The 23928-nt window shown below is 34.7% G+C and overlaps 4 non-coding genes and 2 pseudogenes across 4 annotated transcripts; all 6 read right to left on the reverse strand.

The window, feature by feature from the left end:
• Nucleotides 1-3575: 3575 nt before the first annotated feature.
• Nucleotides 3576-3771, reverse strand: LOC132268029 (U2 spliceosomal RNA). Its single transcript, XR_009469173.1, has one exon. It is a non-coding gene; the product is annotated as a U2 spliceosomal RNA (small nuclear RNA).
• A 3338-nt stretch (nucleotides 3772-7109) lies between these two features.
• On the reverse strand, nucleotides 7110-7311 carry LOC132268064 (U2 spliceosomal RNA). The gene has a single exon (XR_009469204.1). It is a non-coding gene; the product is annotated as a U2 spliceosomal RNA (small nuclear RNA).
• Nucleotides 7312-8829: 1518 nt separating this feature from the next.
• LOC132267704 (U2 spliceosomal RNA) lies at nucleotides 8830-9026 on the reverse strand. The gene has a single exon (XR_009469060.1). It is a non-coding gene; the product is annotated as a U2 spliceosomal RNA (small nuclear RNA).
• Nucleotides 9027-11579: 2553 nt separating this feature from the next.
• LOC132268006 (U2 spliceosomal RNA) lies at nucleotides 11580-11775 on the reverse strand. The gene has a single exon (XR_009469160.1). It is a non-coding gene; the product is annotated as a U2 spliceosomal RNA (small nuclear RNA).
• Nucleotides 11776-12962: 1187 nt separating this feature from the next.
• On the reverse strand, nucleotides 12963-13116 carry LOC132268067 (U2 spliceosomal RNA; annotated as a pseudogene).
• Nucleotides 13117-15378: 2262 nt separating this feature from the next.
• Nucleotides 15379-15592, reverse strand: LOC132268074 (U2 spliceosomal RNA; annotated as a pseudogene).
• Between the last annotated feature and the right edge of the window lie 8336 nt (nucleotides 15593-23928).

A 23928-nucleotide genomic window follows, 5' to 3' on the forward strand; every position in this document is an offset into this window, starting at 1 on the left:
CAATAACAAATACACATGTAATCCAATCCAATCACAAATATACACTTGTCTGACCTACAAATACACATAATCCAATCACAAATACGCACTTATTCCTATGTGATTGGCATCAATGTAATCCTGTCCAAAGTATTTTTTTTGTTATAGGCCGAAAAGACAATTTATTTGGGTTATAAGCCCTTCTGGGTTATGGGCCTAAAAGTTGCTTCTTCGGCTGTAAACCAATTATAATGGGGGCACATCAATATAGTCCATTGTTAGTGGGCTCCTCAATGTAATTAAACTAGGCCCAGAGTAATTTGATACTAGATTTGGTTATAAGCCCTTCTGGGTCATTGAAGATTATATTAGTGGGAGAAATGAGAGTTATGGGCATGTAATTCATAGATATGTGTTCTCAAGTGTATAACCATGTACTTTACTAATTTGATTGGGATATAAGTGAAATAAAAGTTTTTTTTCCTCTATTTTTATTCTCTTCCAAATAGTATAGTGTTGTGTGTGTAACTAGGTCACTAATTCCAACATCTATTATCTCTTCAGTGCATCAGTTCTTTCTTTTTCTTTTTCTTTTTTCCTTTTGTGCCACTCACATATCTAGGGAGAGAGAGAGACAAAAGGAGGCAGCAGAACTGCAGATGCCACCCTCTCCCGCCATTACTTGGTTGGCAGATGGCTGCATCTGCCAAACCAGTTTTGTTTGTCTCATTTCTTTTCTTTTTGTAAGTCTTGTCTTCCCTTCCCTTCAAATATAGCAGACTTTTTTGCTGTCAAGTGTCTTTTACTTCCTCTGGCGCACATTAGATCTATGGTACCAACATTTTGCATTGAGTTTTTAATTGGCATATCTAAGTGAATTGCCAATTGGAACATCCAATTTTCAGCAATTTAGCCTTCTCTAACAAAACACCATTTTGAATATATTTTTTCTAAATTATACATTGATTTTTGTTATCATAAAATATATATTTAAGTCAATTTTTTAACAAATGTAGATATTACGATTATACAAAGAATAATACTTACCTACTCACCCATCAAAGTCTAATGTGATCTAATAAAAAATATACACTAAAAAAAACGTACTTCTATATAAAAAAACGCACATTCGTAAAAATATGTGAAAAAATAAAGGATATTGGACATTCCTAAAAGCCTTTTTGTTAGCAAAATCTTTTTCTACCGAAAATTTAAAAATTTTTTTGTGCGAAACAAATAAGTAATCAAATGATAATCGATCAGAGATGTGGTTCAATAACAAATACACATGTAATCCAATCCAACCACAAATACATACTTGTCTGACCTACAAATACACATAATCCAATCACAAATACACACTTATTCCTATGTGATTGGCGTCAATGTAATCCTGTCCAAAGTATTTTTTTTGTTATAGGCCGAAAAGACAATTTATTTGGGTCATAAGCCCTTATAGGTTATGGGCCTAAAAGTTGCCTCTTTGGGCTGTAAACCAATTACTATGGGGGCACATCAATACAGTCCATTGTTGGTGGGCTCCTCAATGTAAGTAAACCAGGCCCAGAGTTTAAAGCCTTGCAAAGAGAATCAAAATTTGATACTAGATTTGGGTTATAAGCCCTTCTGGGTCATTGGCCTAAAAGTTGCCTCTATATCAAAATAGTCCATTATTGGTCATCCTCAATGTAAGTAATTTAAGCCTAGAGTTTTAAGCCTTGCAAAGAGAATCAAAATTTGTTACTAAATTTAGGTGGGGTGCGCCAGGCCAAGATAGTAGTGCAACACCAAGGCGACACTCGAGAGCCCCAGCAGTGAGATGCAACACTTGATCTTAGCCAAAAGACCAAGAAAGGTATACTTTGAATAAAACTGGGCCTTATTTTTTTTATAATGAACTACTCACCCACTCTTCTTATTCACAACCAATGTGGGACAAAAGAGTTGAATCTACACACATATTTACCAAACAAAGTAGCCCAACTCTTGAGTTCTGTTTGGTTACTTGCTCGGATATTTTTTGAACACTTTTTGATTTGAAAACCAATTGAAACCTATAGTTATTTGTTAAAGTTTCAATTATACAATGGCTAGAATTAGACAAGGATAAATAGTTTGGAGACGTAAAACAAAATTTTGTTTATTTGCATCAAGATTTTGAGGGGCGCATTCAACACCAAATCGAAGATAGCAAAAGAGAAATAAGTGACTTGAAACCATAGATCTACTAGGGATACAATTCGAACTTCCAATGCGTGTGTGTGATACACACACACACACACGCTCTTCAATATTCCAAATAAAGAAGTGATAAAAAAAAAAAAAAAAACATCCCTGAATTTCCTACATTCTCGGTATGGATAAATTTACTAGCCTGAAATGCCCGATGAGACTATTTGGTTGTCTTTCAAAGAGAGTAATGCTAATGACAGTCGCGACTATTAGCCATGTGGATAACCACCTCACTTGTCGCTAGCATCTTTCTTCTTATTTAGGAGCACTGAATCGGGTTACATTTTTTTGCCTATGAAACTGAAATCTCAAACCACATTTGGTATAGAAACTCATAAGAGAAGTTGATTTTCTTCATAAGGAACATGCTAATAGTCTACAAAGAAATGATTTCCTTTCACTTTTTTTGCAGTCAATACGCCCAACATTTTGAATAAGTAATATCCCAACATTTTGCATTGAATTGCCAATTGACATATCTAAGTGAATTGTCAATTGGAACATCCAATTTTCAGCCATTTAGCCTTCTCTAACAAAACACTGTTTTGAATATATTTATTCTAAATTATACATTGATTTTTGTTATCGTAAAATATATATTTAAGTCAATATTTTCACAAATGCAGATATTACAATTATACAACGGATAATACTTACCTACTCATCACCTGTCAGAGTCTAATGTGATCTAATAACAAATATACACTAAAAGAAACGTACTTCTATATATAAAAATTTTTAAAAAAAAAATTAAAAAAATAAAAAACGCATTCGTAAAAATATGTGAAAAAGAAGGAATATTGGACAGTCCTAAAAGCCTTTTCGTTATCCAAATCCTTTTCAACTGTAAATTCAAGAAGTTTTTTTGTGCAACAAACAAATAAGTAATCAAAATAATTTGGATCAATTTGACTTGAAAAATTGACAAACTTTATTTATGAGATGTGATTCAATAACAAATGCACGTATAATCCAATCAGATATGGTTCAATAACAAATACACATATAATCCAATCCAATCACACTTGTCTTACCTACAAATACACATAATCCAATCACAAATACACACTAATCTTGCCCATGTATACACAGTTGTCCTACCTATGTGATTGGCGTCGATGCAAAATCCAATCACAATGCATTGGCCAAAATATATTTTTTTTGTTATAGACCGATAAGACACTTTATTTGGGTTTAAGCCCTTCTGGGTTATGGACCTTAAAGTCATCTCTTTGGGTTGTAGGCCATTATTATGTTGGAAAAACAATATAGTACATTGTTGGTGGGCCCATACTAAATGCAAGTAAACTCAGGCCCAGAGTTTCTAGCCTTGCAAAGAGAATCAAAATTTTGTAGCAGATTTGGGTGGGTGCGCCAAGCAAAGGTAATAATGCAACACCAAGGCGACTCTTGAGAGCCCCAGCAGCAAGCTACTGTGATGGGCCCTCCCCCTCAAAAAATAAATTTAATATCATGTGGGCCATTAGCCCACGTATCAGATATTAAACTATTAAGAACAGATACTACACTTGATCTTAACCAAAAGGCCGAGAAAGGTATGCTTTGAACATTAATGGGCCTCCTCTTTTATAATTAGCTACTCTCTCCACACTTCTTACTCATAATCTATTTGGGACAAAATAGTAGAAGCTACACACATATTTACCAAAGAAACTTGCCCAGCTTTTAAGTTCTATTTGGGTATGTGCTTTAATATTTTTTGAGCACTTTTTTAGTTGAAACTTTAAACCCAATTAAAGATTTGCTTTCAGAAGTTACATGTTTGGTGGTAACCTCAAACAGGAAGTGAAAACAAGGAGGCAGAGAACTGGTATGTTCTTTCTTGCAGAAAAATAGGTAGCATTGGAAGAAACGATATAGATACATAGTTCTTCGTCAAAGTTTCAATTATTCAATGACCAGAATTAAACAAGGATATATAACTCAAAAACACAGAACAAAAATTCGTTTATTTGCATCAAGCTTTCGAAGGGCTCATTCGAGACTTGCTCCAACTATTAGCTTTGGTTTTCGCTAATCGGGGTAGAGATGGGCAAAAGAGAAATAAGTGACTTGAAGACCATAGATTCAGCAGTATTCTAGAGGGAATGCAGGCTTTAACTTAATTAGAGTTCTACTGGGATCTCAAATTGAACTTCCAATTTAGCTGTCAGAATGCTTTTGGCACCGGCGGGTGTGTGTGTGTGTGTGTGTATGTGTGTGTGAGAGAGAGAGAGAGAGGGAGAAAGAGATTTACTTAAGTAGTCCAAATAAAGAACTGGTACAGACCCTTCCCAGAAATAGATGCACATAAAGAACTAGATATATTACATCAGTGAAATTTTACAGTGTCTCAGTAAACTAAAATAAATCACAGGTTGGATACAACACATCTAAATAAAAGCTAATTATGTTGCCAAGTATCATCACGATTCACTAACATTACATAACTGACCACATTGTTAGCTTGAGAGGTATCTAATCTACTGCCACCCTCCCCAAGGAGAGAAGGTGCTAATATAAAAAAATTGAATTGATAAGTAAACATATATCAGATTGTATTTAAATATTGTTATCATAAATGGAGTTGCTAATTAGCTAGTCGTATGAATAGAATGCAAACATAGTCATTGGCAAGCACCTATAGGATCAATATTCTTGTTGTCTGGCAATTCATTCTCTAGTTATAGATATGGATTACCCTAATTAGTAATGCTAGTGACAGTCACGACTATCAGTCATGTGGGAACCACCTCATCTATGTGGGGACCACTTCATTCAATCACCAAAATTGTCACGCTTGTCGCTAGAATCTCTCTTCTTGTTTGGGAACACCGAATCGGGCTACACTTTTTGCGTGTGAAACTGGAATCTCAAACAATATTTGGTATTGAAACCTGTAAGAGAAGTTGATTTTCTTCATAAGGAACATATCAATAATAGTTGTAGTTGTACACAGAAATGATTTCCCTTCACTTTTTTACAGAGTCAATACCCCCAACATTTTGAGTAGGCATATCTAAGTGAATTGCCAATGGGAACATCCAATTCTCTAACAAAGCAACTTTTTAAAATATATTTATTCTAAATTATACATTGATTTCTGTCATTATGAAATATGTATTTAAGTCAATTTTTTCATAAATGTTGTGACAACCCGGATTTTTAGGATTTTAATTTATTTCATGATTCGTAGTTGTTAAGATTGGGTATGTAATTTTAATTGGAGACTTACCTAATTGGAGATTTTGGGTTATTAATATTTTGTTTTTTAGTGTTAAATTTAGTAAATTAATTTTATTTAATCATTTATTTATTAAGTTAGTGGAGTTTTGTACAGGATTATTGGAATCAACTGGTGATGCCGAAATAGGAAGAGGAAAGAGAAGTGGTAATGGTGAGCGGGTCTCACCAAAATGATGTTTAATGGTTAGTTGAATTTGTTACATATATATATATACATATATATATGTGTAATTTGTTGGTGATGAGGGCTGCCAACAGAGATAGAGAGAAAGAAAAGAAGAAAGGAAATGGTGTGTTTGGCGGGTCCCATGGGTTGAATTGTTGGGCCAAATTCATTGTGCATGTGGGTTTATATTGTGATAATGCTTTCTGATAGAAATATTAAGAGAGAAAGAAATGATGAAAAAAAAAAAAAAAAAAAACAAGAATGAAATGACGAGGAGGAGCAGGTGGGCTGGCCGAGATGTAACGTAAAGAAAAAGGTGGCGGGGCCCACTAACTGATTCGTTCGGCCAAAAATTTGTGGGCTTCACGTTGGTTTGGTCTGATGTATAGGAATGAGATATTTTTGAAGTTTGTTTGGTGAGCAGTTGGTGGGCTTGTGTCGGTGGAATGCATTTGCCTATATATTTGAGTATTGAGGGTCACTAAGTTAGTATATAGAGAAGGAAAAAAAACAAATAAAGGAAAGTTGAGAGACAATGAGCCGAGAGCGAAGACACTGAGAGTTTGAGGATAGAGAGGGAGCCGAGAGTTGCAGAGGAGGCCGAAGCTTGAGGCTTTGATGATCTAGTAAAGAAATTATTTTTCAATGTAGGGTTCTCTATACCTTGAATGGCTTGGGGTGATTTTGCTTCAATAATTTTGATTAAATGTTTTAATTAAATGCATATGTATTTTGCATATAAACTCACATGACTATGTATATTTTGTGAAGTTGTTTTATTAAACCTTCATGAAATTATTGTTATGGTTTTTCCTACTGGGACTTTCAGTCTCACCACCCTCCAGTTTCAGGAATCGAAGATGAACGGGGATTGCTAGATTCGGGCTTAGCCTGAAGAGTTGGCGTTGCGAGATTTAAATTTTTTTCTATTTGGAGAATTTTTGTGTATATTTGAGGAAATTGATTTTGTATAAAAGAGGGTATTTTTTTTATGATCCTAGTGTATTTTGAGTTGAATAAATTGAGGATTTTATTGGAATTTTCGGGTCTTAACGAAATGGTATCATGGCATTTTGTTAGCATTTTCGAGGCGTGACAAATGCACATGTTATAATATCAAAAGACAGTGAGATTTAATATTGTTCAGTGTGATTCAATACTGTTCAGTGTAATCCAATACTGCTAGTGTATAATCCAATTCAGTCATGTGAGTTACAAACAAATGCAATATTGGAGGTCTCTTCTGACCCAACAAAAATATGTAATTGTCAATTGTCCAAAACGCAAACTCTTTTTTGAAATATTTTGTTATGGGCCAGAAAGACACTGGTTGGGCCAAAAAGACACCTGAAAAATAAGCCACTACATGGGCCCATCCAACTATTTTAGGTCCCATCAAAAATAATGTGGGAGTCTTAACAAAAAGAAAGATTGGCCCAAAATTTCAATTCTTGCATGGAGAATCAAAATTTGGTACTTGATTTGGGTGGGGTGCGCCAGGCCAAGACAACAGTGCAACACCAAGGCGAAGCTCGAGTGCCCCAGTAGCAAGCTACTATGATGGGCACTCCCTCTCAAAAAATAAATTTAATATCGTGTGGGCCATTGGCCCTGGCCCACGTATCAGATACTAAACTGATAAGAACAGATACTACATTTGATCTTAGCCAAAAGGCCGAGAAATGTATACTTTGAATAAATCTGGGCCTCCTTTTTTATAATAACCTACCCTCCCACTCTTCTTATTCATAACCAATGTGTGACAAAAGAGTAAAATCAACAATTAGTTTATTTGCGTCAAGCTTTTGAGGGGCTCATTCAACACCAAATCGAAGATAGGCAAAAGAGAAATAAGTGACTTGAAACCATAGATTCAATAATAATCTAGAGGGAATGAAGGTTTGACTTAATCAGAGATCTACTAAGGTTTCAATTTAAACTTCCAATTTAGCTGTTAGAATGCTTTTGGCCCGATGCGTGTGTGTGAGATATATACTTCAATAGTCCAAATAAAGAAGTGATAAAAAATGTCCCTGAATTTCCTACATTCCCAGTACGGATAAATTTACTAGCCTGAAATGCCTTATGAAACTATTTGGTAGTCTTAATTCAAAGAGAGTAACGTTAGTGACCGTCGCGACTATCACCCTTGTGGAGACCACCTTGCTTGTTGCTAGCATCTCTCTTCTTGTTTGGGAGCACTGAATCGGGTTTTACATTTTTTTGCCTGTGAAACTGAAATCTCAAACAACATTTGTTATAGAAACTTGTAAGAGAAGTTGATTTCTTCAGAAGGAACATGTCAATAGTTCTACAAAGAAATGATTTCCCTTCACTTTTTTGCAGTCAATACCCCCAACATTTTGCATGAGTAAATACCCCAACATTTTGCATTGAATTGTCAAATGGCATATCTAAGTGAATTGCCAATTGGAACATCCAATTTTCAGCCATTTAGCCATCTCTAACAAAACACCGTTTTGAATATATTTATTCTAAATTATACATTGATTTTTGTTATCATAAAATATGTATTTAAGTTAATTTTTTCACAAATGCAAATATTACGATTATACAATGGACAATGCTTACCTACTCACCCGTCAGAGTCTAATGTGATCTAATAACAAAGATACACTAAAAAAAACATACTTCTATATCAAAAAAGTGCATTTATAAAAATATGTGAAAAAAGAAGGGATATTGGACAGCTCTAAAAGCCTTTTCTACCTAAAATTTTAAAATGTGTTTTTTGTGCGACAAACAAATAAGAAATCAAAACAATCTGAATCAACTTGACTCGAAAAATTGGCAAATTTTATTTATAAGATGTGATTCAATAGCAAATGCACATATAATCCAATCTCTAAAATTGGCAAATTTTATTTATAAGATGTAATTCAATAACAAATGCACGTATAATTCAATCAGAGATGTAGTTCAAAAACAAATACACATAATCCAATCACAAATACAAACTTCTATTTACCCATGTATCACAAATACGCATTGTCTAAAGTAATTTTTTTGTTATGGGGGCGAAAAGACATTTTATTTGGGTCAAATCCTTTGATTGTAGGCCATTATTACAGGGTATATCAATTTAGTCCATTGTTCGCGGAATCATCCTAAATGTAAGTAAACTCAGGCCCATGGTTGCAAGCCTTGCAAAAAGAGAGAGGGAGAAAAATAAATAAATAAATAAATAAATTGGTACTAGATTTGGGTGGAGTAAGCCAGGCCAAGGCAACGCTCAAGAGCCCCAGGAGCAAGCCACTGTGATGGACCCTTCCCTTCAAAAAATAAATTTAATATCGTGTGGGCCATTGACCCACGTATCAAATATTACACTAATAAGAACAGAGTTTACATTTGATATTAGCCGAAAGACCAAGAAAGGTATGCTTTGAACAATACTGAGCCTCCTGTTTTAGAATCACCTACTCTCTCCACTCTTCTTCCTCACAACCGATGTGGGACAAAATAGTAGAACCTACAAATAAACTTACATATTGTATTTTGTACTTGGGTCTCACTATTTTTGTACTTATTGCATAACAATGCTGATCTTATTTTGTTGTTTTTGTACTTGGGTCTCACTATTTTTGTAAGACTAAGCATAATGTATTTTGTACGATGACTTATGGACTTTTAATATTATAATTATACCTATGGACTGTAACTTTTATATAAGCTGTCTAAATGTTGTAGAGCATGGACATTTAATATTAATCTTGTATTTTGGGATTGTAATTATAATACCTGGATGATATACTTTGTGGTTGTATCACCATGAAATGTATTAGATATTTATTATGTTGGGACAGGTTAAAAATGCATTTAAATAAGTTGTTGTAGGACGATATTTAGCGGAGGTCATACCGAATTTTTTTTTTATTTTATAAATGGTATCAGTTTAGGGTCGTTACAAATTCATATTAAGATTTTCCACAATGTAGTCCAGTGGTAGGTCCTGAAATTATTAAGATGATAGAAAGTTTGAGGGTTTAAAGTCATCATATGAAAATTAAGAAAAGAAAATGTATTTTCAGTGTTTTTCTTATCCCGCCATTTATGGCTCTGTATTGGTCACATTGACTACAGACCACTGTCAATGTTTAAGCAATTTCTTACGTCACTAAAAGTTGGACCACAAATAATTAAAAAGTGTGTGAACCACCAAAGTAATGAGAAATGCTTCCATCACTTCTTTGAAAGTAATGGAAAATGTAGTGTTTAGAACCATCAAAAGCTCATACTCTTATTATTACCTTATTAAAGTTTTATATCTTTTATTTATATATGAAAATTTCTTTAGCAAAGATGAGTTTTTAAAATTTCTAATCTTCAATCTGCATAAGTTTTATATAAATATCTTTAGCAAAGATGAGTTTTTGATGATATTTAACAATAGTGTTACGAGATGTTGCATTCTCAATTTAATTGCATAAAAAAATACAGTAAAATTCATCTTTGCTAAAGATATTCCAGTAAACCAACCTTTCCTCCTCCACTCGAATCTCAAAACCAAGATGACACTTCTTGGTCGTCGTTGAACTGTGAGAGGAATGGCAGCGAATATCTGCCTTTAAGCTGTGGACTTTGCCCCCCTCCCTTAAAGAAGTTGATACGGTTTTCATATCGAAGTTTTTCTTTGCAAGAAAAATGCAGATTGGAGACTTGGAGTTCACTTGCAAGTTAAGTTGTGTGAGAGATTGGATTGATCATGTTGAAAAAGGAATGCAATGAAAGAGCAAAGACTACAAACTAATGTTTGGCACATTTTATCTGGATTTCTAGGATCCAAAGTTTTTGAAGATACTAATCAACTCCTCTTTACCACTTTTTTCAGAGGAAGGTGAAAATCATTTGGGGAAAGGGGTAAAAAAGATGTTCAATGCATTTTTATACCTGTGTAAAAGCTGGCTACTTGGCCTAACCAAGGCTAGTAAAAACATATTTTCTTTCTTTTGTTGGGGAGGGACAAATTTTTTTGTATTTGAATGGTCTTGTTTACTGAGATCAAAGCAAAATTTGAATTGATGTGTAAACATATATCAGATTGTGTTTAAAATTTTAAATATTGTCATCACCAATGGAGTTACTAATAGGCTAGTCATATGAATAGTATGCAAACATAGTCACTGGCAGGCACCTACAAGATCAATATTCTTGTTGTCTGGCAATTCATTCTCCAGTTACAGATATGGATTACCCTGATGAGTAATGCTAGTGACAGTCTTGACTATTAGCCATGTGAGGACCACGCTTGTCGCTAGCATCCCTCCCCGAATACCAAAATTGCCACGCTTGTCGCTAGCATCCCTCTTCTTGTTTTTGGAACACTGAATCGGGCTACATTTTTTGCCTGTGAAACTGAAATCTCAAATAACATTTGATATTGAAACCTGTAAGAGAAGTTGATTTTCTTCAGAAGGAATGTCAATAATAGTTGTACAAAGAAAATATTTCCCTTCACTTTTTTGCAGAGTTAATACCCCCAACATTTTGCATAGGCATATCTAAGTGAATTGCCAATGCGAACAAACATCCAATTTTCAGCCATTTAACCTATTCTAACAAAGCACCTTTTTAAATATATTTATTCTAAATTATAAATTGATTTCTGTCATCATGAAATATGTATTTAAGTCAATTTTTTGTGCATACAAAAACTATACTTAACTCTCACCATTCACAAATATCCTTCCAACACACCCATCACCTCTAATCACAAATACACACTACTACTTGACAAAAACGTTAACTCTTAGGGTATTTTTTGTTATGGGCCAGAAACACTCGTCCTTTTGGGTTTGGGCCTAAAAGAACCATAAATTATGGGCTTTTCCAAACTATTTAAGATCCTAACAAACAATTTTGGGAGTGCATTTGTTGGTGGTGAAACCTTCTAACAAAAGGAGAGAGGAGCCCAAAATTTTGGTACTTGATTTGGGTGGGGTGCGCCAGGACGAGGCAATAGTGCAACGCCAAGGCGACGCTCGAGAGCCTCAGCAGCAAGCTACTGTGGTGGGCCCTCCACCTCAAAAAATAAATTTAATATCGAGTGGGCCATTGGCCAATGTATCAGATATTAAACTGATAAGAACATATATTACACTTGATCTTAGCCAAAAGGCCGAGAAAGGTATGCTTTGAATATTGTTGGGCCTCCTTTTTTATAATGAGCTATTCTCTCACTCTTCTTATTCAAAACCAATGTAGGACAAAAGAGTAGAATCTGCACAAACCCATAGTTATTTGTCAAAGTTTCAATTATTCAATGGCTAGAATTAGACAAGGATATATAGCTCCGAGATGTAAAACAAATTTTTTTTTATTTGCGTCAAGCTTTTGAGGGGCTCATTCAACACCAAATCAAAGCTAGGCAAACGAGAAATAAGTGACTTGAAACCATAGATTCAGCAATAATCTAGAGGGAATGAATGTTTGACTTAATCAGAGATCTACTAAGGTTTCAATTTGAACTTCCAAATTAGCTGTCAGAATGCTTCTGGCCCGATGTGTGTGTGTGAGATATGTATATATACTTCAATAGTCCAAATAAAGAAGTGATAAAAAAAAAAGTCCCTGAATTTCCTACATTCCTGGTATGGTAGTCTTTCAAAGAGAATAATGCTAGTGACCGTCGTGCCTATTAGCCATGTGGTGACCACCTCTCTTGTCGCTAGCATCTCTCTTCTTGTTTGGGAGCACTGAATCGGCGGGTTACATTTTTTTTGCCTGTGAAACTGAAATCTCAAACAACACTTGGTATAGAAACTTGTAAGAGAAGTTGATTTTCTTCAGAAGGAACATGTCAATAGTTCTCAAAGAAATGATTTCCCTTCACTTTTTTTGTAGTCAATACCCCAACATTTTTGCATTGGCATTTGCCTTCTCTAACAAAACATTGTTTTGAATATATTTATTCTAAATTATACATGGATTTCTGTTATCATAAAATAAGTATTTAAGTCAATTTTTTCACAAATGTAGATATTACGATTATGCAAAGAACAATACTTACCTACTCACCCGTCAGAGTCTAATGTGATTTAATAACAAATATACACTAAAAAAACGTACTTCAATATCAAAAAAGCGCGTTCGTATTTTTGCGTATAATGTGGTTCGATAAGAAATACACATAATCCAATCCAATCACAAATACATGTATACACACTTGTCCAAAGTATGTTTTTTTGTTATAGGCTAAAAAGACACTTTATTTGGGTTATACAAGCCCTTCTGGGTTAACAGGACTAAAAGTTACCTCTTTGGCATATCAATATAGTCCATTGTTGGTGGGCTCATCGTTAATGTAAGTAAACTCTGCAAGGAGTTTCAAGCCTTGAAAAGAGAACTGTGATGGACTCTCCCCCTCAAAAAATAAATTTAATATCGTGTGAGCCTTTGGCCCACGTATCAGATATTAAACTGATAAGAACAGATACTACACTTGATCTTAGCCAAAAGGCCGAGAAAGGTATGCTTTGAACATAATTGGGCCTCCTCTTTTATAATCACCTACTCTCTCTACTCTTCTTCCCATAACCGATGTGGGACAAAACAGTAGAATCTACACGTGTTGTCCTTTACGAAATAAACTTGCCCAGCTCTTGAGTTCTGTTTGGGTATGCGCTCTTGATATTTTTTGAGCACTTTTTTAGTTGAAACTTGAAACCCAATTGAAAGATTTGCTTTTAGAAGTTACATGTTTGGTGGAGAGTTCAAACAGGAAGAGAAAACGAGGAGGCAGAGAACTGGTATTCGTTCAATTATTCAATGACCAGAATTAAACAAGGATATATAGCTCGGAAAGGTAGAATAAAAATTCGTTTATTTGCACCAAGCTTTCCAGGGGCTCATTCAAGACTTGCTCCAAGTATTAGCTTTGGTTTTCGCCGGGGTAGAGATAGGCAAAAGGAAACCTTGCTGAAACATCTAGCTTGCTTTCTCGTACGTCCTGTTGCTGACAAACAGTAGATTGTTTGCCATCCCCATTAACAACATTTTCTGAACCAACTTTATCCTCCCCTTTCTGAATGCCATCATATATTTGTGACGGCTCACCATCGCCGTAAGTGTTGTTCAACCTTTGCCGGGTAACAATCCACGAAAGAAGCTGATACCATCTTGAAATAGCTTGTCTCTCGATTCTCTTCTTTTCTTCAGCCTCTCTTCTCTCTTCTTCTTCTGCATATGCCTAAAGAACAAGTAACCAACAGAATTGAAATTCAGCAACTTCTGTCGAACTGATTTGGAATGCAATAATATATCAGTAAGTAAATCATTGTATGGTGAAAGGATAGGTCGAGGAATACGTATTGAGGTTGCAAGATTCACAATATGAAAAATAACTGGGGCGTCATAACTAGGTGAACAAATAAAAAACCATAAAACATGCTTTGGATTCGGCAATTGAATGGAAAAATTAAGGACTCCACTGAAATGGTGTCCATCCGATAAATTGAGACTTGTCAAATTCTCATGAACACTAAATCGAAGATAGGCAAAAGATAAATGACTTGAAACCATAGATTCAGCAATAATCTAGAGGGACTGCAGGTTTGACTTAAATAAGAGATTACTGGAGTTTCGATTTGAACATCCAATTTGGCCGTCAGAATGCTTCTGGCCCCGATGCGTGTGTGTGTGAGATATATATATATATATACACACACACACACTTCAATAATCCAAATAAAGAAGTGATACAAAAACGTTCCTGAATTTCCTACATTCATTACTAGCCTGCCCGATGAGACTATTTGGTAGTCTTTCAAAGAGAGTAATGTTACTGACAGTCGCGACTATCAGCCATGTGGAGACCACCTCGCTTGTCGCTAGCACCTCTCTTTTTGTTTGGAAGTACCGAATCGCGTTACATTTTTTTGCGTGTGGAACTGAAATCTCGAACAACATTTGGTATAGATAGTTGTAAGAGAAGTTGATTTTCTTCACTAAGGAAGTTAACATGTCAATAGTCTACAAAGAAATGATTTCCCTTCACGTTTTTTGCAGTCTCAATACCCCAACATTTTGCATAGGTAATACCCCAACATTTTGCATTGAATTGCCTATCCAATTTTCAGCCATTTAGCCTTCTCTAACAAAACACGAATATATTTATTTTAAATTGTACATTGATTTATGTTGTCATGAAATATGTATTTAAGTCAATTTTTTCACAAATGTAAAATGTTATGATTATACCAAAGGACAATATTTACCTACTCACCCATCTGAGTCTAATGTGATCTAATAACAAATATACATCCAAAAAAAAAAAAATTGTAGTTCTATAAAAAAATATGTGAAAAAATAAGGGATATTGAACCGCGCTAAAAGCCTCATCCCTTTCTACTGGAAATTCAAAAAGTATTTTTGTGCTAGAAACAAATAAGTAATTGGAATAATCTGAATAAACTTTAGCTAAATAATCCCAACGTGTTACACAAGGCAAATATTGTATAATTGTTCGATTTTCCGCAATCTTTGCCATCCCTCTTTGTAAATGATCCAATATTCGTAGAACACCATGCATTGATACATCCCTCTGTGTAATTTTGGCCTCAATGTAATCCAGTCACACAAAAAAAAAAATTTGGATTTTGGGCTTTAGAAGAGGCCCATCAAATGTCAGAACAAAAATAATCCATTGTTGGTGGGATCAACTTCTTAATATAAGTGCACACAGGCCCAGCATTTCAAGCCTTGCGAAGACGATCAAATTTTGGTACTAGATTTGGGTGGGGTGCGCCAAGCCAAGGTAATAGTGCAACACCAAGGCGACAGCCTCAGCAGCAAGCTACTGTGTTGGACTCTTCCCCTCAAAAAATAAATTTAATATCATGTGAACCAAAAAATAAATTTAATATCATGTGAACCGGCCCACGTATCAGATATTAAACTAATAAGAATAGATACTACACTTGATCTTAGCCAAAAGGCCGAAAAATGTAAGCTTCCTTCTCTTTTATAATCAGCTACTCTCTCCACTCTTCTTACTCATAACCGATGTGGGACATTATAATCAGCTACTCTCTCCACTCTTCTTACTCATAACCGATGTGGGACAAAACAGTAGAAGCTACCATATTTACCAAATAACTTGCCCAGCTCTTTAGTTCTGATTTTATAACTAGGCCTCCTCTTTTATAATCAGCTACTCTCTCCACTCTTCTTACTCATAGCCGATGTGGGACAAAACAGTAGAAGCCACGCATATTTACCAAATAAACTTGCCCAGCTCTTTAGTTCTGATTTTTTTTTAGCACTTTTTTAGCTGAAACCCAATTGAAAGATTACATGTTTGGTGGTGACCTCAAACAGGAAGAGAAAACAAGCAGGCAGAGAACTGGTATGTTCTTTCTTGCAGAAAAATAGGTCCATAGTTATTCGTCAAAGTTTCAATTATTCAATGAACAGAAGAATTAAACAAGGATATATAGCTCGGAAACGTAGAACAAAAAATCGTTTATTTGCATCAAGGTTTCGAGGGGCTCATTCAAGACTTGCTCCAACTATTAACTTTGGTTGTTTTCGCTAAGCAAGGATATATATATAGCTGGGAAACGTAGAACAAAAATTCATTTATTTGCATCAAGCTTTCAAGGGGCTCATTCAAGACTTGCTCCAACTATTAGCTCTGGTTTTCGTTAATCGGGGTAGAGATAGGCAAAAGAGAAATAAGTGACTTGAAGACCATAGATTCAGCAATATTCTAGAGGGAATGCAGGCTTGACTTAATCAGAGATCTACTGGGATCTCAAGTTGAACTTCCAATTTAGCTGTCGGAATGCTTCTTGCACCGGCTTGTGTATGTGTGTGTGTGTGAGATAGAGAGGGAGAGATTTACTTCAGTAGTCCAAATAAATAACTGGTACAAAAACATCCCTGAATTAGATACATATATATATATATATATATATATATATATAGGGTTTGGAAGCATTGAAAGAGCACTTCAAGAACTCAAAGTTCCCGGGGGAGGCGGAGGATTACATGCCAGTGGTGTTCTCGCCACCTCGAGATGGGCGGCGCCACTTGACGGAGCCCATTCCCATAGTCAACCGCCCCACCTCTCCTCATCACCTGTGTGGTTATAAGGACTTTCATAATAACAGATGGACGGTGGAGATAGGCCACAAGAAGAAGAAGATGAGGATGATGATGATAATGGCAATGATGACAATGAAGACAATGTACAAGTAATATAAGTTGGTGTTGGCTTTGCAATGTAGTGTTGAGCACTTGAAGCAGTGCTACGTCTGAATCAACATACAAAACAAGAAAATGAACCATAAATGTGGTGATAAGTACTACTGGTACTGAGTACTACTACTGGGTATTATGAGTCGTAACTGGCAACAGCAGCTTGCAATGCCCAATGTGTGTGCTTGTTGAGCTCCGAGCCTCAACCCCAATAGGCAATAGCAACAGACCCAGACCCAGACCGTGTCATTCTTAGCTATATAGGTTCACCCACTAGCCCTTCCTCTTTAATTTCTCTCTCTTCATTGGTCACCATTTGTAACTTTATTGTAAACGAAAATATTTTAGAGATACATTAATTAGCATCAACTATCAACTACTACTTTATTAAGAATTTATTGATGGGTTTTAGATACTTCTATTTTCTTTTTAGGTAAAAGAGTAAAAAACACTCTTAAACTATATTATTGTTGCATAATGCCCCCTTAAATTATTTTGAGAAGTAAGTTGTGCCCTTCAACTATTAAAAGCAAGTAAAATGCTCCCTTAAAGGTCATCGGAGACAACTTTTCGACCGGCAAAGCGATACAATTACTAATTTATCCTTCTTTATTAATTTATTATGAAATATATATAATTTATGGATGTGAAACACCAACAATGCCCTCATATTTTTTATTTTGTTTTTTTTTTCTTCTTCAGTTTTCCCCATCGCAAAGAGCCGTAAGGCTGCCATCGCCAGTAGTGACGCCGGTGATTGTCACGGAACAGAGCTTCATGTTATCAACGACGTTGGTAAGATCGGAATTGGCTTCAAAACTAGCCACATAAGGTGAAAGGTGTGAGCAGAGGAGTTTCATGAAGAGGCAAATTGTTAATCGCCGGACCTTTCCCAAATCCATTAGATTTCGGACCCCAAAGCCCCCCTCTCTCTCTAAACACACACACACACTCTCTCTCTACAATGATAGAAACCGGTGCCCTCTGCTTCTCCACTCTTTCTTCTTCTCTCACTTCTACTTCTCGCACTAAAGAAACATTTCCCTCTCTCTCTCCCTCACCTCTCATTTCGATCGCCAATTTCTCTCTTCTTCACCCTCAATCGCTCTCTTCCTTCATCCATTTCAAAGCAAAAGCTTCGAATTCCGGCAATTTCCTCGGCGACGATCCGTTTGGATTCTATCCCTGGGATTCTTCCGATGAAGACAGTGGTATGTTCTTGATTTCTTGCGTTTCTTTCTTGATGTTTCACTTTAGACTAAATATTTTTAATTTTTTTAGTTTGATTGCTTAGATGACTTTTTGTTCATTTATTCTCGATCAAGTTCACGTCCGACTAAATTTGAGATCTTATTGTATCTTGTAGGATTAATTAGGTTTTAATTTTATAGTTAGAGAAATCTTAAGCCCATGGTTGGTGATATGCATACATTAGGTTAGATATTCAAAGCACGATTCAATCCTTTAAGGGTTTGGATTGAGGGATTTGGAGAGGAAAAAAAAAAAGGAAGGATAGTGATTAGTATGTTTGGATGAGACGAATATAAGAGAAAAGAAAGGATTTGGAGGGAGATAGTGATTAGTATGTTTGGATGAGACGAATATAAGAGAAAAGAAAGGATTTGGAGGGATCAAATCCCTCATTTGGAATCCCTCCAAAATTAACAAGATTTGGAAGGATTTAGAGAGAAATGGAACTAATGACAAAAATGCCTTGAGAGAAGGGGAAAGCTTGAGAGTTGAGAGAAATCAAATTATTAATACATTTTTTCTGCTGATGTTCTGGTTGATATAGCTTCCCGACGACCTTTTTTGGACTGCTGATGTTCTAGTTGAGTCTTGGAGGCAAAGGTTGGTGCAATACCTTTTTTTCCAGCTTTCTTTTATGCTATAGCCTTAGATGTAGGGTTAATACATTTTTTCCCAGTTTGCTTTTGCGGTTGATCCTCAGATGAAGGAACAAGGGCAATACATTTTTTCCCATATTCCTTTTGCAGTTGAGCCTCAAATGAAGGAACAGGGGTTGGCATAACAATTTTTTTCCCAGCATGCTCTTGGTGTTGAGACTCAGATGGTGGCACAACAATTCTCTGTTCTGCATTTTCCCTTTCTAGCTGTTCAATGCATGTTTTATGGTTTTCGGGTAAAAAATCAAATTCAAGACCATGATCTGTAATGCACGTAACAATTTGATTTCATCTGTTCCTAAGTTTACCTTCCTCTGATTTCATCTGTTCCTAAAAGCCAACAAGATTTTTTTTTTTTTTTTTTCAAGAAGTGGCTTAAACAGGGATATATATATATATATATATATATATATATGTATTTCTAATAATAATAATAGAAAAACACATTTGGAAGATTGAACTTCCATTTTGTAGTTTACAGTTGCAGAGAGAAGGAGGCTAAGAATGAGAATAGAGATGGAGGCTATTGGGGAGGCTAAAATCATTTGCCCTATTCAGGTAAGATGAAATTAGGGTTTACAAAAGGAAAGGTAAAAAAGGGTAAGATGATAAATTATTCATTCCTTTCTTTTCTTTTCTATCCATCAAAACAAGAATATTACCCATTCCTTTCTTTTCTTTCCTACCCATCCAAACATGAATACCAAAAAACCAAACTCAAAACTTCTACCATTATGCATCTGAAAGAGAATATTATCAAGCAATTTCTCAGTTACTGACAGAATACTTCTCCAAACTGCAGGATTTTGGATTACAAATCCTAAAATTCTGAGTTTTTTTTTTTTTGCGTATTTCTTCCTAAACCAAGGGATCCACAAAGATGTTGAAAAAAAAAAATGTAACATATACTATAGTATAATTTATTTAAATATTATTTGTAAATATAATATTTATTATAATAATCTATATATATTTATATAGTTTAATATCAAGAAAATAAAACTATAAAAGAACCTGATAAAGTCGAGGCTAGAATTTAATTCTATAGCCTTAAGACAGATACGCCCCGCTACGGTGCTAACGGACTCTTCGGCGTCTATCTCCCATGATACAACGACTTTTCTTCCTTTGGTAGTAGCACTTCAAACCAATGGAATAGGCGAACCGGCTCGGTGAAGTCTCTTTAACTCTCTATCTCTAGAATATATTACGTGATATATTTTCACTCCTTTTTCAACCTATAGTTGTGTATTTATAAGCTAAATAATAACCCTATTCCTTTTCCCAATCTAAGTCAACTTAATAAAGAAAAATAAAAAATGAAAATATTAAAAAGGTAACTTAAAATATATTACGTATATAATCTATGTATATCCTTATTAATTAAATAAAATATATACATTAGATTATTTATTAATACTAAAGTTACCATAATATTAAAAAGGTAACTTAAAACATGTTACGTATATACTCTATCTATATCCTTATTAAATAAATAAAATATATACATCATATTATTTATTTATACTAAAGTTACCATAATATTAAAAAGTAACTTAAAACATGTTACGTATATAATCTATCTATATCCTCATTAAATAAATAAAATATATACATCAGATTATTTATTTATACTAAAGTTACCATAATATAAAAAAGGTAACTTAAAACATGTTACGTATAAAATATATGTATCTCCTTATTATATAAATATATAAAATATATATATATCAGATTATTTATTAATACTAAAGTTACTATAATATTAACAAATTACTTTCCTTTTTATATATATGTATATTCATATATATCTATATATATACATATACAACTATTCATGGGTAATTATCCATACCCATCCAACCTCCTATCCAAGTAGTCCATGGGACCCAATTAGTTAGCCCATTACCACTAACCATAACCATAAAATAAAATAAAATAAAACATTTAAATATTTAATTTACAATTAATTACAATTAATCAAATACATCATTTAAGCACACAATCTAATTAAACAAATAATACAAATAACACCTAGACAAAATACAAATAACACATAGATAAGTAGCCAATTAATCAAGTAACACTTAATTCAATTAAACACATAAACAATTAGTCAAATAATCAATTAAACAATTAAAAAAATACAATAAAAATAAATAAATAAATACCGAGACTATCCTTTTAAAATTAGGGGTATTACATTCTTCCCCCCTAACAAAAGGAATTCCGTCCTCGGAATTTACCCTTACTTCCTTCCATTATTCTTCCATTATGCTTGGAAACTGTGAGCGAAAAACATCCTCATATTCCCAAGTAGACGCAACCTCACTATAAGGGCTCCACTTAACTCCAATATACCAAGTGGTAGACAGGGTTCCTATATTTTAAGAAACACAATAATCATATGATGCGTAGGTTGTATCAAATAACAACGTAATCCTCCCATGTCGACAAGGGAATGATCTACATACCTCCAAGTGCCATAGAATATACGCACAAACTCCTATGCACCCAGCGCTAATAATTTGGTAACGCTAATTCAGAGGCGACTGCCTCAATTGCGAAGCACAATCCTCTAAAAGTCAATGTAATAAGTAAAATTTACCTTTCTCCAAAAATCGTCTTTCTTCGTACATAGAAAACAGAATGAGCAAACTATTCCCTAATAGAAAAACTCTAGTATATGAGTTCAACTATTTACAACATCCTACCGTTGCCTCCCAACCGCGCCCAGTTCAATACAAAGGGAAGTATCTCTTTCAGACATATTTTAAAATGAAGTCAAGGTCTGATTGTACAACCCATACTTCCATTTCCAACCAACAAATGAGAGGTATGCACTGTGAAAGATACAAAACCTCCAAAGTTGTCACACTAACCTCCTTGTGCCAACAATATCACAGATAAAATTCTGACAAGTGAAGTAAACACTTCCAACTGTCCATGAAAATCTAGGATATACACCTCAAACATATCCTTTATGGTCTAATTTAATCTCTCGATTAATTCATCCGTCTATAGATATAAAGTATAGCTGCTGCTCCAAAATCTTCATAAGCTCCTTCGAAATAGCACTTTGCATCCACTAATATGGACATCCACATGCTATAACACCACTATCACTGAACTATAGAACTACTGTGAAATTCTAAAATAAGTATCACTCAAATTTATGTCCTCAAGCGATCTTTTTCAATCCACCACTCAGATTCCATATGGAAAATTGAAATTCCAAATCAATGTCGATCCTTCCCATCGACCGTCACTCCTATTTAATTCAACTTCCATATTTGTTATAGGAAGTGGCTAAAGATTCCTACGATATCCGATGATCAACTTTCTACCTTTGTAGCAGGTTTTACACTTAGGGCAATTATATATGCATCCTTATCTGTATCTGTTCACCAAAATCAACATTTGATGTCATGATGTACCTTCTAACCGTTTGATCACATCGAGAAAAATTATAAATTTTCCAGCTCAGTCGCCCGACCATCATATCATTATTTACAGAAACTACTAAATCCTCCTCGAGTACCTTAAACTCCATTTGAGTAAGGTAACACCGTTTCCAAGGTCAGCTCCAATATTCAAAGTTGACCTTCTCAACTACCGTAGTAATAACAAACGTTATTATTACACCTGCTATAAATGTATCTAATAACTCAACAACTAACTGAAAGATTTAAATATTCTATCGTTTGTTGAGAGCATCCATTTACATCATTGTTTCCACCAGACGGAACTTGATATAAAGTGTGAATCACCACTGTAATCCATCTAAATCGTCTCGTGATCCATTCTATTCGTATGAACTGAAGTCCTACCAGTTCGAAATAGACAAGAATCAAGTTGACCTAATGTATCAGTCAACCAATATCTCATCCAGAATCCTGACCCTTGTGTAAAATTAGAAATCCAGCAACTAAATCTGTAAAATGCTCTCTCATTTCCACTTTAGTATAGGAAATGGCTGCAAAGGATCTAGTGATCTTTGATGGTCCATCTCTACTATCTAATAAATACTAGAAGAACTAAAAGTTGTGAAACTCAGTCCGTGCATCCTCCATCCAATTTGTCGATAGAAAGTACCGTTAGTCCAGTACCACCAGCTTTCGTCTGTACCCAACGTTTAAATTGGAGCGTCTTCAAAAGCGAATTCTATAACTAAATCTATCCACCACTAATCCGTGATAAATTTGCCGATATTAAAAATCAATCAGTAATTTCATTTATCAATAGTCAACTATGACTTTAATTCAACAAAAATCAACAAACTACGACCTTTCCATGCATACCATGCACCTCATCTTTATAAAGGTGTTTGGTCTCACCATCTTGTCTTTGACACACCCTGCTTCTTTAAAACAAGTTAATGACAATCTGACTTTTTTGTCTAACTTCAAAAGAATATGAAATCCTTCCATCCTCTACATAAGTTATCAATTTCCTAGCAACAGCTAATTGTTACAAATTGTGACCTAAAAATAAATAAAAAAAATTCCATATTATTTATACAAGTGAATAAGACTTAGTTCCCTCCTCCATATGCAACACCGATAACTCCTCCTAATGATATGCCCTCACGAATAAAATTCTTGATTAAGAATAGACTGATGAATATTTATTTAATCTACTATCCTCAATCGGTGTCATTCTGATAAGTACCTAAACCAGTACTAAATCCTCCTTTCGACTTAGTAACAACTTCCGGAATTTTTCAAGAAGATGTTCAGTAAATCCAGCACCTCAAATAAATCATCATGACGTTACAGTGATCTTTATTTACCACAATCTCACGCATCACAAAATATTAATAACCACCATTATCATGGCATTGTAATATGACACAAATCCATACCTAGAGTAAAGTAAATCAAACTAATCATACTAGATTATTTGACTCACAGTGATGGTTTAACTATCCCATCCCAAACAATATACTAGAATGACGCATGTCCAGGTCTAATAGATTGGCTAGAATTATGTGTATCTACCATATCCTACGACCGCATGCTCACAAATCTAGCGTAAATAGCGTTATTACTCCATATTATTAAAAACAATAGTTGGCTGATCACATACTTGTGTCCCCAACTAAACCATATACCATTAACCAAAATAATCAACGAAAATAAAACACGTATGACAAACACACTAGCACAAAATATACTC

The sequence above is a fragment of the Cornus florida genome, unplaced genomic scaffold, assembly GCF_030987335.1.
Source record: "Cornus florida cultivar Cherokee Brave unplaced genomic scaffold, ASM3098733v1 CherokeeBrave_3.0.0_Hap2_Chr07, whole genome shotgun sequence".
In the NCBI taxonomy this organism is placed as follows: Eukaryota; Viridiplantae; Streptophyta; class Magnoliopsida; order Cornales; family Cornaceae; genus Cornus; species Cornus florida.